This window comes from Protopterus annectens, chromosome 5.part0 (genome assembly GCF_019279795.1).
Source record: "Protopterus annectens isolate FY-2018-M chromosome 5.part0, PAN1.0, whole genome shotgun sequence".
Classification (NCBI taxonomy): domain Eukaryota; kingdom Metazoa; phylum Chordata; order Ceratodontiformes; family Protopteridae; genus Protopterus; species Protopterus annectens.
In genome coordinates this window covers 598,165,563-598,184,656 of record NC_056735.1, presented here as the reverse complement: position 1 = coordinate 598,184,656, position 19,094 = coordinate 598,165,563, and positions in this window count along the sequence as shown.

The following is a 19,094-nucleotide window of genomic DNA, read 5'->3' as shown; positions in this document are numbered from 1 at the left end:
ACACACACACACACACACACACACACACACACACACACACACACACACACACACACACACACACAGACACACACACCTGTGAAAGACTGGCACAAGTTTAATAGCTATGCCCCCCTTCTGCCCAGACTATAAGTTTGTTACTGCCACCAGACTCTGTAAAGCCAGCTACTCCATGGCTCTTTACAAGGGTGCCAAATTATACTGAGTGAAATTAATGTTAATACAAATGGTAGTGTTTTGACCAATGCAGTAAGGCTTTCAGGAGTGGCCAAAGAGTCATCAAATAGATATGAGTACTCTCCAAGTTTAAAATATTCTCTAAAGGACCAATCACAATGAAACATTTCAGTATATTTAATAATAAATATTAAAACAACATGAACATACTAAATATCTTATTACAATAAGCACCAGAGTTTCAGTCAAAGGAAATATTAAAATAACACAGATGAATAGGTTCACACAGATACAGAAAAACAGTACTTAACTAATCTTACTATATTTTCTTTACTGATCTAAAGAATTACTATTCCCTGGTCACTTACTAGAGCAAGGCAAGATGAAGTAGGTGATTGGTCTTCCTTCTTTGTCAGATTCCAAAAACAGAATGTTCTGAGACTTCAGTCTCATCTCACATGTTTCACTTCATTGATTGCTTACAGAATGACATCACATACCTCTGGTCATCTGACTTCTGGTTCCCATGCTACCTCACTTTCCTAGCAACTAACCCAGAATATTGCGCATATGCTGCTCTGATTACCTGTAGCATTCATGTCATGGACAAGATCAGCCCACAGCTGCCCGCTGTTCCCTGTTTTGCCTTCCCCTGGACAGTAGGAGTTCATGGAGTTCATGGTGTTGTCGGAGGCCTTCAAGTATTATCTCATTCTCCACAGCCATGAAAGATGCATGGTGTCTTGGATACATGTGTCCTGAAAGACAGCAGAATGGGAACACATGTCAGGATCACATATGTGGAAGTATACTATGTAGCAATACAGCAAGAACAGAATGGCTGGCAGTATCCACCACTTGCTCAGACATGTCATATTCCACAGTGTGTAAACATACTAAGTGTGTGGATGCAACTAAGATACTAGCAATAGTCAGCTATTCCTGTGTGTGCCATGACAGACTCTGCTGTATGATCATACACCCAACACTGGAGTCTATTGTAGTGTGTTCCCTAGGGGCAACCCCCACTGGATAATATGTCAAAACAACAGTACCAAACAAATAGCAGTGTGCTATTGCAACCACTATAAAGGGTACACTTCCAAGAGACCTGTGTGCCACATTGACAAAAAGGATTCCAGCCTTGATGTATTGTACATCATCTGTAGGTGTAATAAATCTGGATATCAATGACATGTCATTATCATGGTTCTAAGAAAGGCTTAACACTATAACCCCTATTCCCTGTAAGTATATTCACACATCTGCATCCTGTTGTAAACAAAAAGGTTGCATACCTGCTGGAGTGCAAAACTCCTCCATTGATATTTAGGTTTTTGCAAATGTGTGTTCTGTGTGCAGAACATTTCATAACAGAATGGTTCCCCATAGCTAGCATGTTTGCCTTTTAACATGCTTCTGATTAGCAGGTGATTGCCTCTTAACCAATCTGTGGTTCTGAAATGCCAATTGCAGGCAATACAGCTGATTTTCAGTATCATCACCCAATGATATGCAACCACTGTACAAGATATATAAGGCCTCTATGTACATTACAAGCCCTTTCTGATATGTTGTGCTGGACATTACTGGGGTGAAAAGACTACGTCAGCACAGAGGGAAAGTCTGTAGAAGCTATTGTTACATAGAGATTTGTGTGGTACAGGCTGCAGCTGCTGCTGCAGGTACCAGACCTAGGCAGAGAGTGTGAACACTTTGGAGGAAAAAATCTTGTAGGATTAACTGTGGCAGCTGTGGCAGCCTTGTAGTAGAGGCAGAGCCAGAGAGAGGATAGCCATTACACACCAATTAAGGTATGTGTTTAAGATAAGTATGTTAGGCAACAGTATCATTAACAGAGTACTAGGCTACATGTTTGCTCTGTCCTTGAGCAACATAGGGGATAAATATAACATTATATCCATCATTTGGGCAACTATCAGACCATATGTTACAGTCTTTTACTCATTCGGAATGTGTATGCTGGCAGTCCTTGTTACAAGCAGGTGCTTCATATGTGTATGTCAGTTGTACAGCTGTGCTAATCTGCACTGTGAGTTTGAAAGGATTGTGTACTGCACTGTGATAGTAGTGGGCTTTATTTGCATTAGCTGAGTTATAATCCTCTGTGAATGAATATTAATGCATGACGTGACACTTTATGTGCTTATGGTTTTGCTATAGGTATATGTGAAGTGTGTTCACATCTGCAGGCCTGTGATTTCCATTAGTGACAAGCAGACATTTCATTTGTAATGCATTGTGTGGATAAAGATTGCATGACTCAGTGATTTATTTATTTTATGTATTTATTTACATTTGTTTACTGGGTAGTGTCCAACTGGGCTGGTGGCCCAATTTCAGTGGAGACCAGGAGAGAAAAGCCCCACATATAAAAATATAGTACAGAATAAAAATAAAAATCTTTATTACTACATGAATAAAAAATATATTTACGAGTATCACGTTCTACAAACAAATGATTCATTAATAATTTTCTTTATAGTAACAACTTTAAAAATATGAAATTCATTGATCTGGATAAGTAATTAATAACTGGTAACAAGCAGTGAGCAGGCCTAGACTGAAAGGTTATGCAACAGTGTTATGGAAGTAAAAATATTTTGCTTATGAAATTTAGAGAAATATGTACAAACCAAAGATTGTGAGGAAGCAATCTGAGGAAAATATTAGACAATAGGAGCTGTAATACAGGAACACAGTATAATAGAGATATAAATGAGTATAAGAGAGGGTAGTTATCCAGGTGGAGAACAAGGGCAAAGCCAGTTGCTTTTTAGATGTTCCTTTAATTTTTTTTAAATGATGAGTAGCAAGGGGTGCATTGTATGCTTAGGGGAATAGCATTCCAGGACTTAGCTATTTTGTTTGAGTAGAGGAAGTCACCGTGGTGGTTATGTGACTGTGTTATTCTGAGCAATGGCCTATTTGAAGATCTAAGGGACCTGCTGTTTACCTGTAGTTGGAGTAAGGTTGAAATGGCAGGGCAGCTATGAGGATTGTGTGTAATTTTGCGGGCTAGAGTTAGTTGGCTTAAGGTTAACAGGTTAGGGAGTTCTAGCCAGTTGAGTTGAAAAAGAGCGGTGCAATGATGTGCTTTATGGGGGTGGTCTGTGGCAAACTTTACAATTTTGTTGTAGCAGGATTCAAGGTTGTGAAGGTCTGTCTTCTATAAGTTCGTAAAAATATGCGAGCAGTAGAGAAGTGTAGAGAGTAGTTGTGCTCTAGCAGTGGCTAGTCTGGCTTGGGGTATTAGGTATGGCTTGGCCCTGTAGAAAGCACCAAGCTTGGATGTGACTTTTTGATAGCTTAAAAAATGTGACTATCAAATTTGAGATGGTCATCTATTGTGATACCTAGGACTCTGGCCCGGTTTGTTGGTTCAATTATGGTACAATTTGTGAAGTGAATATAGAGGGATGGGTGGTTTGACTTGGTAGTTTTGTTTGAGAAGATTATTAATTTTGTCTTATTAGGATTTAGAATTAGTTGATGGTTTGTTAAGAATGATTCTACTTCTAGAAAAGCTTTTTGCATTTTTTCTTTTAGTTCTTGTGGGGAAGGGGAGGAGCAGATAAGAGAAGTATCATCAGCGTATTGTATGGTAGAGGCTAGTTGGGTTGCTGTGTTAAGGTTATTATTAAATGTGATAAAGAGAAGGGGGCCAAATATAGATCCTTAGGGTACACCAGTGGTCACTGGTAGTAGAGGGGACAGTTTGTTTTCCCATTTAGTAGCCTGTCGATGGTTAGATAGATAACTGAGAAACCAAGACAGAGATGCTGGACTGAGGTTGTATATAGCGAGTATGTTTAGTAGTAGTTGGTGGGAAATGGTGTCAAAGGCTTTTGACATGTCCAGGAAAATTGCAGATACTAGTTGTCCATTGTTCATTAGGTGGTGAATGGTATTGGTGAAGGATAATAAGGCTGTGCTAGTACTATACATGGGTCTAAAATCATACTGGGAGTCTGGGAAAAGGTAGTGGCTGGCAAGGTGGTTTAGGAATTGAGGCCGAATTTATTTTTCTAGGATTTTGGATAAGGGTGCGAGGATAGCTATGGGGTGGTAGTTTGAGATTTCTCTGGAGGGGCCACCCTTATGGAAGGGGATGATATGAGGAATTTTCCAAAGGAGAGGCACATATTGTTTGGCGATAGAATTATTGATTAATACAGAGATAGGATAGGCAATGGATGGAGCAGCAGTTTTTAGCAATTTGTTAAGAAGTTGGTTGGCCTCTAGGCAGCAAGGTTTTAGTTTGCTTAGTAGCTTTTTAATGTAGGATTAATTGGTGGCTTCACAATCATCATCATCATCTTCTTTCGGCTGTTCCCATTAGGGGTCACCACAGAAGATCATCTGTTTCCATTTCTTCCTGTCCTCTGCATCATGCTCTTTCACACCAACTGCCTGCATGTCCTCTCTCACCACATCCATAAACCTTATCTTAGGCCTTCCTCTTTTCCTCTTAGCGTCCTTTTCCCAATATACCCAGCATCCCTCCTCAGCACATGTCCAAACCAACACAATCTCGCCTCTCTAGCTTTGTCTCCAAACTGTCCAACCTGAGCTGACCCTCTAATATACTGATTCCTAATCCTGTCCATCCTAGTCACACCCAGTGCAAATCTTAACATCTTTAACTCTGCCACATCCAGCTCTGACTCTTGCCTTTTCGTCAATGCCACTGTCTCCAACCCATATAACACAGCTGGTCTTACTACCCTCTTGTAGACCTTCCCTTTCACTCTTACTGGTACCCATCTGTCACAAATCACTCCTGACACTTTTCTCCACCCATTGCACACTGCCTGTATTCTCTTCTTCAATTCTCTTCCACACTCACCATTACTCTGAACTGTTGATCCCAAGTACTTAAACTCATCCACCTTTACCAACTCTACTCCCTGCAACCTCACCATTCCTCTACCCTCCCTCTCATTTACACACATATATTCTGTTTTAGCCCTGCTGACTTTCATTCCTCTCCTCTCTAAAGCATATCTCCACCTCTCCAGGGTCTCCTCAACCTGGTCCCTACTCTCACTACATATCACAATGTCATCTGCAAACATCATAGTCCATGGGGCCTCCTGTCTAATCTCATCTGTCAACCTGTCCATCACCTATGCAAATAAGAAAGGACTCAGACCTGATCCTTGATGTAATCCCACCTCCACCTTAAATGTATCTGTCACTCCCACCACAGTCCTCACCAATGTCACACTACCCTTGTACATATCCTGTACCACTCTTCACAATAATGTTATTTAAATGCTACACACCACTGGATTTGAACCCAGGACTGTGTATGGCAAAATTCACTGCTTACAAAGCATTTAACAGACTGAGCTACTGAGTCACTGTTACAGCGGCTGTATTTCTAAGATATAACTACACACATACAGTTTGTGACATATTATTTTTAAAGCCATCATTATGTGCATGGCTATATATGGATGTATTTCTGCAGCAACATCCCTGTTGTGCATGTATTTTGCCAGTTATTCCTTAGCAGTTGTACTTGTAAATGTTGCTGATAAAAGGGGACATTTGCCTGCTATTAAAGACCTCACTTACATCCATTCTTGTGTGTTTCACATTCTAGTAGTGTACTCTTGCACCAGACTGCAAGGTGCAATCCCAATTTTTCCATTGCTCTTTAAGCAAGTTTGCATGACATGGCAGAATGCACAGCTCCACTGAAACATGCTTAATGAGTGTAACCTGCAATTACTATATTTTGCTTAAAACACCTGTTTTAATTAACAGCTGTGTGGCATAGCAGTTTAGCACAGCACTCTACAGGTCCGATGGTTGTGGCTTCGAAGTAGGCAACAGGTGTTTATTTTGTGTACTTATTATTTAAAACAGATATATCTATATAGCTCCATGTAGCTGAGCTTAGCAAAGCTTGGTGATGCAGTGCGTTGTGTTGGGTCATGCTACAAAAATATAAAGAAAATAAAAATGAGGAGATAGGAAAGTGGTGAAGTGGGGTGCAATCAGGGAGAAGACATAGTGAAAGGCAGGTAGGTATGTGTAGGAAGGGTGTTGGAAAGAACCATAGTTATCCATTTCTTGTACAGCAACAACTGTGCACTTTGACAGAATTTGTAGATGACTATGTACTTTAACCCCCAAAGAGAGGAGTGAGGACAACATGATTGTGTTTTTAAGCTAATTGGACCAAATTATGTGTGTCCAGTGGACACGTGTTAAATGGAGAGCTATGTATGGGACGACATTTTTTGGGACACATGGCCATTTTTTTTCTTTAAGGTGAGAGTTGAATGTTGGGGGAGGGACATAGGTACATGTAGGGGAGGTACGATGGGTAGGTGAAGAACCTTTTGCAGACAGACAAAACAGTAGACAGGAGTGGTGTGTGACACAAGAGGGCGGTAAACACCTTGCATGGGGAGGATGCTTTGGAATCTCAGTCCCATGTGCCTCCACAAGGCAGCAGTGTGACTCGCATTCCCACCCATGGGACTGTTGACTACTCCATTACGGCCCCAAGGATGGCAGTGGTGGAGGATGGGCTCTGGGGTGAGTTTGTCCCACCAGGGTATCCAGGATGTTCTTCATCCAGTGCATGCATCATTCAAACCCATGGAAGATGATCCTGCACACCAAACGTGGTAGGTCATCACAGGTGACAACTCCACCACCGCACCCAGAGGAGAGCCCGTCCCCATCCCATGAAGCAGTACTACCCAATGACACAGGTAGTGCAGGGGCAGTGGAGGGGGCACCATGAGGCTGGGTTTTAGATGTGCTGGGACCCGGTGCCACGACCGGAGGAGGCAAGGTAGGCAGATCATGAGGAACCAGCTGATCTTGATGCATTGTAGTCAAGTAGTTGTAACAATAAGTTAAAGTTAGTATTAACCAAACCAATGTTAGCATTGACAGAATGGAACATAATAATATTTATTAATCCAAATGCATATTAAGGTATATTATGTGTAACAGAACATTAAGCAACGTAACAGTAAGTATGTTAACAGGAAACCAGTATGAATTAAACCATAAGGACAGTAAAACAGTTAGTGTAACAACATATGTTAATATTAAATCATAATAATAAATAACAATAATAAATTAAAGAAAATAAGGGGTGTGACAGAGAGAAAAACATATTATTAGCTATCTTGCAGATAATATTACCACACACTACAACTACAAACTTCTACTGGTGTTCATTGTCAGTTGTGCTACAGTGACTACAATTCTTCTATAGCTGATGTAGCACATACATACTTCTCAAGCTGTTAGGATGGGACAGTATGAGTCAAGCTATAACAAATACAAGTACAGAACTACACAGAACAGTTTCACATAATGTGGGCTTACAAAACTACCAAGGTGTTAGGTAAATGAATTTGAAAATATATAGCATTCCAGGTAATCATTTATGTGGTAATCATGGAACAGACAGATTAGGCAGTTGTAATTACATTACAGATAATTGTTACAGTTGAGAGGCATGTTTGTGTACATTAAGTAAACTAGACAGACATCATGCCTTAGCTGGCAGGCATGGATGTAGAACCTAATAGCTGTGACTGCAGGGGACATCTGCAAATAATGTAACAAGTGACTGCAGCAACTTAGAACAGACATGCAATGACTACAGCCCTACTGCAAATATTAAGACAGATTTATATAGGAAACCATAATGTTGCTTAACACTTTATTGGTATTGCTTGTAATTATCTGTGAAATCTGCACACGCTATCTGCTCATTAAGTGAGCTACCTTAGCCATATACCTTTTGTTCCTGGAGTGGAAGGAAATGTAAGCATTATGTGACTTACACTGGCCTGGAAACAACCTTGACCCATACTATTACTTGAAAAAAAATTTACAGGACATTCCTTTTGCAGTGTAGAGCTATTACAGTTTTACACTTGATTGCAGTGTCGGTAGAACATGCAATGAATACGGCCATATTATTAAGACAGATTTATTTAGGAAACCACAATGCTGCTTAACACTTTATTGGCATTACTGATAATTCTTTGTGAAATCTATACACACTATCTACTCATATAGTAGGCTACCTCAGCCATATACCTTTTGTTCCTGGAGTGTAAGAAAATGAGAGCATTATGTGATTGTGATTGGCCTGGAGACAACCTTAAAACATACTATTAGTTTAGAAAAACATTTTGCAGGACATTCCTTTTGGATTGTAGAGCTACTACAGTTTTACACTTGACTACAGTGACAGGAGAACACACATGCAATGAATACAGCCATGCTGCACATATTAAGACAGGTGTATCTAGGAAACCACAACACTGCTTAATAATTTATTGGTATTGCTGATATTTCCCTTGTTTATTACAATACAGTTGGTATTGTACATTTATAGCACTACAGTTCTAAATGCCAATTTATTGCACTACATTTCCAATTGCCTAGTTATTGCACTACAGTTTTATTGTTTATTCTTTATGGAAGTACATTTTTTTTATTCTTTATTGCTTATTGCACTACAGGTAGCATAATATATTCGTACTTACCACACTCACAGCACAACCTGGCCAGGCGCCCGGCATGCGACTGAATATTGAAAGTCCTCTCAGCTCCAGCTGTTGGGAGAGAAGCACAGCATTATGCATAGCAGTTTTGCACACATTCAGCTTGCATTTTGGTAAAACTGTGGAAAAAAATACATATTTGTGGGGCATGCCCAGCCCTAACCTGTTGGACCCAGGTGTCCAATGTTCCCCTCTTTCTCTGCTTCAGGTCATTATAGTGGTGTCAAAACTGCTCACCAGTGTGGAGGATTCCAGTAACACAGGTAAGATCCCTGGACAACTGATCCCAGGCCTCAGCCTTACACCCTGGGCCCTGGTAACCCACTGCAGCAGCCTAGGTTCATCATTCTATATGAGGAGCCCAACAAAAACCCTGGACTCCTGCATACCCATCTCTGTGCCCAAAAGTATGCACCCTCTCCAACACTGCCCGGCATATCAGCAGATAAGTAGATTCCAACAAATGATGCATAACTCCCACCTATTGTCCGTAATATAAGCTGTTTTCCCACTCTTACACATCATTCAGGAACATTCAAAAAAGTGCCATATTGTTTAGCATCACACAAACCAGCTAAGCAAAGCTGAGCAGTGCGAAAACTTGCAGAACCATGGCTTTAGTGAAGGTTAGCAACATGCAAACAATATTAGCCATTAACCATATTGAAGCAGTGCTTAGCACCATGCAGCTCTCCCAAATGTAAAAATATGTATTCAACAAATTATATGTGTGTTAGGGACTCAAATCCAGGATCTACAGAGCTATAAACTGTTACTCTACGCATTTAGCTACTTGGATAGTATATAAAGTATTATACCTTCACATACACTACTAAGCAGTTGTGGCACACTGTGCAAACGGGTGTAAATGGGCATACACATCTTCAGCAATAAATAATTAATTACATCTAGTTTCTATTTTTAGATGTCTGGCATGTGTCAGCTGTCTATGTATAAGCACAGCCTGGCATTGCTGCACTCTACAGACATTAAAAAAAAAAATTAAAAAATAACATAAACACAATTTATAAATTTAAAACAGAAATTATTAATCCACAGTGCATTTCAGCAGTAGCACAGAACATTGCAGGGAGCCTCACCATGACCAACCTCTACATTTCTGCCTACATGGATTCAATATCCCTGTTACTATGGTCTCCCTCAGCAGAGTGCCATGATTAATATGCATGGTGCACTGCTGAGGGGAAACCCTGACTGTGTACACTGGTACATTCTGTATAAGCTCTACACAGAGCCTACATGGATTTTATTAAATCCTGGGGCGTGTTTTGTATATTTTATGCAAAATTACCCCTTCGGCTAAGGTGAATATGGATTTGATAGAGATAAATTAATAGTTTTGTTTGGATTTTAAGTTCAGGTTGATCATTTTTTTAATTAATAGTTTTGTTTGGATTTTAAGTTCAGTTTAGTCAATTTTTTATTTGCAGAAATCAGTATTTGGGGGTTCTATGACATTTATCTCTGGGAGTAAATTGCAAAACTCATAAGTCTAATACCAAAAGTTCAAACATCTATCAATTCAAATGTCTACAATTCAACACCACAAGTTCATAAGTCACAAACCTGAATCCATAAGTTTGAAAGCTATTCCAACTATATACCAACACTATTAAAAATACAGTATTAACTGTAACCCATACACTTACCATAATATTAACCCAAACCTAAAAGTAGTATTAGCTATAACACTAACCCAAATGGTAAGCAAAATCCTGAACTCTAATTTTAATCACAGCCATGACCCCCAAACGTCAGTCATTTCTATAACTAATGCAGCAATCACATTCAATCATGTGTCATGTCACCCACTTTATTTTAGGACTTTACACTTTCAAACTCATTTGCATTCACAAAACTGACATGTTAACTTGGATTAGGAAATTTTAAGCTAATATTATTAACTGTTACTAAAACAAGTGTATTTTGAAAGTTTTGAAACAAAACATAAGAAATCTGGGAATTTTTAAGTGTGCATTTTAAAGCTGAAAGTAGTGTTTTAACTTTGTGAGTATTTAATACTTTTTTCCTGAAAATTTCTGTATTGGCATGCTGAGATATTATATGGAGTGTTGAGCATTGCAGTTTGTGAGTGAAGGGCAGTTTTACAGTCACTGCATTTAACTTCTCTGGATTTTACAAATCTCCCTATATATCTCTTGTATTGGGATTTATTGTCTAATTATATACCAGAGCAGTCTACCTCAATGCCATCTTCTCTGCTAAATAATCACCAACTCCAATGTAACATGCTAAACGCTGATTTTTATAGCAGTGCTGCATAACCTGGTTCGCTACTTCTCTCTCTCTCTCTGTCTCTCTCTTTCTCTGTGTCTGTGTCTCTGTCTGACACACACACACACACACACACACACACACACACACACACACACACACACACACACACACACACACACACATACATACACACAAACACACACACAGTGTTTGCTCTATGGTGTAGTCTGAAATGCAAATTTTTTCCAGAGAAGAATTGTTCAAGTTTTCTTTTTTTAGCCAGTTGGAAATCAGTGATGTACTTCCCTTCCTAGGCACAAATGTAAGTACTGTATCCAATATCAGTAACTTATCTTTTGATAAAGGGCTCATGCTGGCTTGAAAGCATAGGTTATAGCAATATCTATGCCGGTCCAATAAAAGTTATTATATTATGTTTATGCTCAAGTGTCTGCGTATGTTTTTTTTGCACTTACCTTACAATTTATTCCTTTTTTATATTATGTTTTAAGTCAGAGTTGTTCAATGACAATGCAAGATCTAGGGTTCCATGGATGGCTTGTTTCAAATGTGGAGAATACACTTTGGTAATCAGCAACATTACCATGAAGTTCATGTTTAGTTAATTCCAATCTATATCACTGATAAATGCTTACCTTTGGTGTCTTTGATGTAACATCTTAAAATTTGCTATGTAATTTTTTCCCTCAGAAAATTAATTTCAGAGTAGGCATGTAAAATTAAATTTTTTTTCTACAAAACTGCACAATGCCAATGGCATAATTCGCAAAGCAGGGACTCATAGACATATGTAGAAAATTTTATGTGAATATGCTTAGAAATTATGTTTCTAAGAGACAGATTATAACTACATTTTTGATAGAGTAGCAGACTACTTAGAACTTTTCTGTCTTATCTAGATGTAGTCAGTTCTGAAAGAGGGCCTCCACAAGTCTTTATGTAGTCTATCATAATGAGGAAACATGGAGGTCTTCACCCATTTTCAAAAGGTTATTTTCTTTTGCTAACTAAACTCTGGAGTAAGTATAAACACATAACCCAGTAAAATCAAATTCAACATTATTGAGAACTTCTCCTGAATGTCAGTAGCACACTGCAGTTATTACAAGGGAAAGACATGTGCCTTCAGTTTCACTGTTGACATATAGCGGGAGCACACCACAATATCAATATCATGAACTCAACTCTACACACATGTCTGCATGCATATGTAGTGTAGGTGCACTGATCGCTATCCCCTTTATACACAGGGAATGTTTGCAAAACCAGATTTCCTTTGTAGATGGTATTTCCAATAACCACATACCATCACAAAATGCTGCTTTTTCTTCCTTTTCATTTGTTGTACTGCATTTATGACTGATTTATTACGGCTAACATTTTAGAGACTGCCTTTGGAGTATGTCAAGAGCTATGTATCAGGATTGGGAGGTGTTACACAACATCATGAACAGGCAATGTGAGTCATTGTCCTATAATGTGTATGCATCACATTTCCTGTTATGGCATACTGAGTCATATTTGGAGAACCAGTTAATACACAGTCCTTAATGTTACTTATGTGTATTTTGCCTCCCAGGTTGACATCATTCTTGGGGTATAGTGGAATAAAGTATTGAGGGTGGAGTTGCATCATGGCATATGCCCTCTGCCATGTTACACTGATTCTCTTAGAATCTGACTATGTGTCATTTTGTGAAGCAACATTCACAGAAAGAATTGTGCTGACAGTTGCATAGCTCATAAAGTAGAGGCATATGGCATACAGCAAGTATGCTAAAAATTTACTGTGAGGACATTGCAGCACTATACATTTATGGCTCTTATTTTAATTTTCTGTTGCAAAAATGACTGACATTTGATGATTTTGATTAAGAGTGCCAAGGAATTAAGCAGTGTTTATAGTTCACTTATATAAAAGTTAAGTATAAGTTAGGGGCATTGGTTGTATGTCTGTAGTAGGATGGTGTGCTTTGAGCAAAGATGGGACAATTTCCATTTTTAAGTTTTGACCAATAAAGGACTGTTGTCTCTCTTTTATTTGAATCTTGTATTTCCATTTGGTACTGGGGAACTGGGCACTTCAGTAGTTGGGAATATTTAGTGGGGATTTTTGTTTGCTGAGGGAGAAAGCCTATACTGAGTAGTCTTGTATGGCTTATTTATTTATTTATCTGTGGTTTTAAATCAAGCTAGTGTTTTTTTCACTAACAGATCATTAGTGTGTCTTTTATTTAAAAGCATTTTTCATATTTAATGTCTGGAAAAATAATTTGTTGTAGAAAATTGGTAACCCAATATATTTCTAGAGATAAGACTCTAGATTTGATAGGGGAAGTAAAGTAACAGAGTGCATAGGGAGGACATTGTGATCATGATAATGTATTCAGACTTGTATTTTTAATGAAGCTAGGTATGGCAGTCCTGGTCTGGCTGAATTGTACTGCAGCTTTTCTTTCTTGGAGTTTTTTTTTTTTTTGGAAGCATTTTCTTTTGTGAGTAATAATCAATTTCATTCAGTGTTTTAGGTTCAGGTTCAGATGAATAGTTCTAATGACTGCAAATGTAGCAACCATGTTTATAAAGTGCAGTATGTTTTAATTTGTTGAAACAATATTTGTGATGCAGTCCGTCTTTGGGTATTTACTGATTAGTGTCACTAAATATGTTTTACTTACTCTCTGTAACAAATCATTTGTTTGATTTTTGAGTTTTCTGATATACTGTATATATGTGTCTGATTTCCCAATGTGTCCTTTATTCACGACAATTTAAAAATTTGTGCTTGTTGTAATCTCCCCTCTCTGTGCCAGTAATTAAGGAGCCTGACTCCTCACCACAGACACTGGAGAAGGACATTCACTTGGAATAAAGATAGATGCAAACAGTATTTCCAAATGCAGCTCTATGCATCAAGCACAATTTCTCATAAGAGCACACAGGGAACACACTCAGTCTGGGGTCTAGCCATCTCTCACTCTCTCTCCCTCTTTCCAGGTCCCCAGTAAGACTCCCCACTGACACAGCTGTAGAGTTGAGTCCTCAGAAGAGTGTCTAAGCCAAGTCCTCCAGCACCCTCTCATTGAAACCAGTGCTTTATGTCCCTGCTCCAAGCATCTGACACACACACACACACACACACACACACACACACACACACACACACACACACACACACACACACACACACACACACACACACACATACCCTTTAAATTTGATTTTCACACACACACACACACACACACACACACACACACACACACACACACACACACACACACACCTGTGAAAGACTGGCACAAGTTTAATAGCTATGCCCCCCTTCTGCCCAGACTATAAGTTTGTTACTGCCACCAGACTCTGTAAAGCCAGCTACTCCAAGGCTCTTTACAAGGGTGCCCAATTATACTGAGTGAAATTAATGTTAATACAAATGGTAGTGTTTTGACCAATGCAGTAAGGCTTTCAGGAGTGGCCAAAGAGTCATCAAATAGATATGAGTACTCTCCAAGTTTAAAATATTCTCTAAAGGACCAATCGCAATGAAACATTTCAGTATATTTAATAATAAATACTAAAACAACATGAACATACTAAATATCTTATTACAATAAGCACCAGAGTTTCAGTCAGAGGAAATATTAAAATAACACAGATGAATAGGTTCACACAGATACAGAAAAACTGTACTTAACTAATCCCACTATATTTTCTTTACTGATCTAAAGAATTACTATTCCCTGGTCACTTACTAGAGCAAGGCAAGATGAAGTAGGTGATTGGTCTTCCTTCTTTGTCAGATTCCAAAAACAGAATGTTCTGAGACTTCAGTCTCATCTCACATGTTTCACTTCATTGATGGCTTACAGAATTACATCACATACCTCTGGTCATCTGACTTCTGGTTCCCATGCTACCTCACTTTCCTAGCAACTAACCCAGAATATTGCGCATATGTGTCAATAATATACACACACAGAGCTTTACTAAAATCTGTTGCAGCTTCTGAAAGTTATAAAACAATAAAAACTTCCACTCTTCATACAAAAGCTAATAAACCATTCTCTGGCACAGACATCTCATCTCTTGCTGCCGTCAGAACAGCAAGATATAATCTTAATGATCTAAATTAAGTAATTTAATTTTTTGCTATTTTTGAAAGTTAGATGGACTGAGATTAACCTCTTCATTTCCAATATCTTATTTACAACAGTACAGTCTGATATAAATGTATATTTCTTATCTGTCCAGAAGGACACACTGTTGATTCATTTTTAACACAAGCAACTTTACAAATATATTTTCAGCACAAGCATCTGTATAAATCAGTTTGATATACAAATGACATATAATTCTATATAAAATTTCAGCTAGCTGTGCTGGCATATGTTACACATCTACGGCCCTACTTCTCCTGGCATAGCTGGCAATACCTCACATCATCACACTTGTTCATAGTAAAACAAAGCTTCATAATCTTTTTAGTGCTAGTCTGTTTCTTGCTATTGCCCAGAGTTTAATGTTATAAAAACTGTTAAAAGGATATTTTGCCAAGTTAATCTTCTCCATTCTTGTAATGGTAGTAATTAATAGCTGAGTATGCATCTTTAAGTTTTAAGTGCTGATGAACTGAGTTCATGGCCAGCAGTTTTCAGAATACTTAGCAAATCCCTCATACTGACAGTTGGGATATTGACATAAGGGGGGGCACAACCAGTTCTTGTGATGTATGACTGGATGATTATTTATTTCTTTATTTCTTTGTTTATTTATCAACTGGGAAGTTCAGACTTGGTATGCCTATTTTCAATCAGAGTTACAGACAGAATCACTTTAAAAACATATTTAAAAAAATATGTTTGTTTATTGCCTGCATGGGTGGGGGAATTAGAATGATATTTGCCAATGATAAAGATAAGTTATGGAGGTTTTAGTAGAAGCATACTAGTGCCAACACTGAGCAAGATGAAGTCCATCCACTGTCTATAGCCTTCTTATCTGAAGAAGCAGTGAATGCTCACACACACATACACACACACACACACACACACACACACACACACACACACACACACACACACACACACACACACACACACAAAACTGTTTCTCTGTATCATCATTTCATAATTTCTCTTATTAAAGAATCAAGTAGCTCATTAAATCCACAGTCTTTGGCTTTACTATTTGGCTGAGTAAGATATGAATCAATTGTCTCTGTAGGACCGTATGCTCCTGCTAACAAGACATGTTTAAAACATTACATGTTTACACTGGGCTGGCACTAATTGCCAAATTTTTCCAAGGTTCTTCTATTTTGCATTTCTCTTCTTCAAGATGAGTAAAATAATTAAATGACATATTTTTTTTCCTCAGCATCACATATGAGTATTGCACAATAGATATCATCAACCTTTACAGTGAGGAATAAATCACATTTCTCATTATATTGTCTCCAGTCTGCAAATAAATTTCCTTGAAGCAAAATAATTCCAGGAGAGTGGAGTTGAGACACATTTCCTGTGTGAAATACAGGTAAGACATATTTCCTCTGTGAAATGTAAATCTGAGAGTGCCAGACAAAGAAACTCATTAAAGCAAGTGACTTCATTCCTCAAGCTCAACCTAACTGGTTACTGGTACAAATTATGCCAAACTTCCTTATCAACACCCTTCCACCATCTTCTTTTTCAATATTTGAATAACAGTAACCAACATTCTAGTCCACACAAAACACCACAAACTAGTAATAGCTGGTGATCTCAATTTTAGCTGTTTCAGTCTTCAAAAAAATCAACTCATTTGGCTAATTCCATCCCATCATCTATCACAAATCATCACTAAAGAAATTGGGCGTAATCTTAAAAACAATAGTATCACCCTTCTTAATGTATTCTTTACACATTTTCCTCATAAACTACTCATCTACATGTTTTATCTAATGTATTTAGTCATTACTCTTCTATCAGGTCTACCCGGTCACTTAAAACTATCAATGCCATGCACCAAACTTTATATTCAGATTTATTCCTGAGACCTCTTTTCTCAAAGGGTATGGTAATACATTTCTTCCCATTTAGTTTCACACCATGGCTCTAAGATCATTCACTTGCCTGATTTAGACCCTTCTAAAATATCTACATCATTGGTGGATTCAGTGATTGCACTTAGCTTGCAGTCATCTGCAAACTTTGTCATCCAGAGGCCTTCCACATTGGCCTTGGCATCCAATAAGTATATTCCAAAGAGGAATGGTCCCAGCAATGAGCCCTGTGGCACCCCACTATCAACTGGACTCTTGCTGGAATTTGAATGACCTACTTTAACCAAGTGTCCTATCCTTGAGCCAATTGGCTATCCATCTGGTGACATAGGGGTTTATGGCCAGTTTTGTGAGTTTACTTATAATACCTGAGTGGATAATTTTGTCAAATGCCTTGGTCAGGTTGAGGTAGGTGGTATGCACTATTTTACCCTCATCCATGACCTTAGTGACTTTCTCAAAGAAGTCCACCAGCTATTGTAGGCATGGCCTTCCCTTGATGAAGTCAGACTGGATTGGGTCCAGTGTTTGGAGGTTTCCTATGTCTTTATTTATCAGGACCATGATTATTCTTTCCATGTCCTTACAAACAAAATTAGTCAAGCTTATGGGTCTGTAATTTCCTAGATCAGTTAACGGTCCTCCCTTAAGTATAGCAATGACCATAGCTGTTATCCACTCTATCAGAGCAAAGCCAGTCAGGAGGCTGTAGTTAAATAGAGATCCTATTGTGCCCGGTAGGTCCTGATTTAAGCTATTTAAAAGGCAACCTGGTATATCATCAGGCCACGTTGATGTCATGTTAACACAAGGAACACAAACAGTTACTTCCCAGTTATGACAGAGCATCTTGTTAACACCCTCACATTCAAAAGTCTTCATGACAAATACTACCTTCCTCCTTAGTAATCATAACATCAGAGACTCTCTTATGGATGCAAAGCCATTTATTCTTTCTACCCATGAAAGGGCATTCTCCAAAATTATACTTACTAACTGAAATAACATCCCAGATGAGATTAGTAAAATCAATCAACTTCATTCAAAAAGTCTCTTGTAGATCAGAGTGTAACATATGTGTGCTATGTATTTAAGAAGCATGCAAGGCTGTGCGTGTATGTATAAATTCTAGACACGTGCAATCCCTAGTGCCATTTTGTAGAAGAAGCCAGTGAGTGAGCATGTATGATTGCAGTAGTTTGTGTATAAGCTACTTAGTCATAGTCAATAAGCCTCTAGAATAATGTGCTGGTATAGAATAAAGCTACTTAAAAAGAACCCATGAAAACTCATTTATTCATGTACCAACATGAAGTGACATAGTGTCAGAACCGGGATGGAAACGAGAAGAACATTTGGAGCCATGAGATGTAAAGACAACAGCGAAGGTAAAATCGAGAGAAAACGGTACAGACACAACCAGAAAGAATCAAAGGTAATGAAAAATAATATGCATTATTTACTCAATGGAAAAAGGCAAGAAAGGTCATTACAAGGGCACAAACCACATTATCAGGCAAGCAGAAAGTACAAAAAGTTTGTTAACTATAGAAAATTTTTAAGATAAAAGTATTTGACAAGGCGATTAACTTTAAAGTATGAAACAAGCATTTTTAAGGCAGAACGAGTGTGTTTAAGGCAGAATTGGGCATATTTAGTGTAAAATGAGCACAAAGAAAGCACGTCGAGCATAAAAAGGGCTTAAACGAGCACAACAATAGAAAAGAGCACAGTAAGCAAAAAATAAAGCAAGACGACTGCTTGTGTTTGAGCAAAGTGTTGTGTTTGGGCATCATACCTCTCAAACTCTTAGAGCAAAAATCTGGATAAAGGCTAAAATGATGTGGGGACAAATAAGGGCAGGTTTTAAATATTAATATTAGAAAGTTGATAGAATAATAGGTTTTGCATTAGCATGCATTTTCAGAAGGATGTGGAGTCTTAAACTCAAATGTTTGTAATTATTTAATGACTTCAGTCCTCAGCTATTTGCCAGAAAGGTATAGATTTTAGGA